Here is a 1542-nt window from a genome sequence, read left to right on the forward strand (position 1 = left end):
GCTTAGTATGTGCTAAGCACTGTGGCGAGTCATTTACATGGATACTCTCATATTTGATACCAGAATATTGGGAAGGAGGTATTATTAGCATCCCCCTGTAAATGAGAAGAAAACTGAGGTTTAAGGAAAATAAATGACTTCTGCCCAAGATTACACAGCTTGCAAGGGGCAGAATTGGCACACAAGCTGAGCCTCACTGACTGTAAATTCTGGGGTTTTGATCAAGGGGCACTGCAATCTCTACTTTTAGAGCGCTTTGAACCCAATGTCAAGATTTTCTGAACTCCTGTTTCCATATCATTTGAAAGTTTAAACCCACTCTAAACTCTATAGGATTACCCTTGTTTTTAGTTATTAGAAATTTTAAATGCATGGTCATTTAGCAACATTTCATGTTCTGAATTCAGAGAGATATCGGACCTTGACTCTAGTGGTCAGGTCAGCGTTCACTGATCTCTGATATCTGGACTCAACCATCTTTTTTTTTTTTTTCACTGTTGAACACTTCATAAATTTGTCTGTCATCCTTGCACAGGGGCCATGCTAATTTTTTCTGTATCATTCCAATTTTAGTATGTGTGCTGCCGAAGCAAGCACGACATGACCATCTTTGAACAGACTTAGGGCAAATACTGCCAGCTTCACAAGCAAACACATGCTTTGGGCTCTCCCAAAACGTGAACCTATATCATCCTCTATGATCTGAGGTTTAGGACTCAGATTACGTGGATTAGAATCTTGACTCCATCACTTACTGGCTGTGTGAGTTTGAGCAAGATACTTAATCAAAAGTTTGGGCAGCTTTGCCTCTATAAATGGAAAGATCAAAATAGTGCCTGCCTTGGTTGCTGTAAGGATGAGACATGCACATTAAACTCTTATTACTTTGGTTTGCATAGAGTAAACATGTAATATATAGCAGATGGTATTATCTGCATCCCATATTAATCTGATTTTTGTTCCCTCAATACCAACCCCACCGCTCCCCTTGCTTGTCATCATAAGTTTGGATACTTCATTGCATGGTAGCAACCACCCTACATCCCAACCATCTGCAGAGAAGTCATTTTGCCACTGTTTTCTCCCTTCTGAGATCATCTATGCCAGAGAGATTACGAAACTGTCTAGTTCCATGGTTCCTTTAGTATCTCAGTCTTTTTTTTTTCACTACAAACTTGGTCCGAATGAAATAATAATGTTCTTTATTAAGTTATTTGGTCTGAGCAACTTAATAAGTCTTTAGGTCCTTACAATTTAGTAGTCATTTGAAAAAATAATCATAATAAACTTACATCTTTTTAAAAGATTTTTTTTCATTCTTAAATAATGATAATTACTTGCTAATGGGATGTGTATGCATGTTGGACTCCATGTACCCTCTCAAACCTTGGATTCTGATTGTACAAGGCCACCTTCATTTCCTGTTTTACAATGTTTATGTAAGTTGTACTTGATTTTTTATCACAGCTGAAATCCCAGCTTTGCAAAGATATGACATCATCAAAAGCAATATAGAACAATCCATGGTTGAATCTGAAGTAC

General features: G+C 37.5%; 1 non-coding gene across 1 annotated transcript; it reads right to left on the bottom strand.

The window, feature by feature from the left end:
- Positions 1–490: 490 nt before the first annotated feature.
- Positions 491–597, bottom strand: LOC143685359 (U6 spliceosomal RNA). Its single transcript, XR_013176602.1, has one exon. It is a non-coding gene; the product is annotated as a U6 spliceosomal RNA (small nuclear RNA).
- Between the last annotated feature and the right edge of the window lie 945 nt (positions 598–1542).

This window comes from Tamandua tetradactyla, chromosome 5 (genome assembly GCF_023851605.1).
Source record: "Tamandua tetradactyla isolate mTamTet1 chromosome 5, mTamTet1.pri, whole genome shotgun sequence".
Classification (NCBI taxonomy): Eukaryota; Metazoa; Chordata; class Mammalia; order Pilosa; family Myrmecophagidae; genus Tamandua; species Tamandua tetradactyla.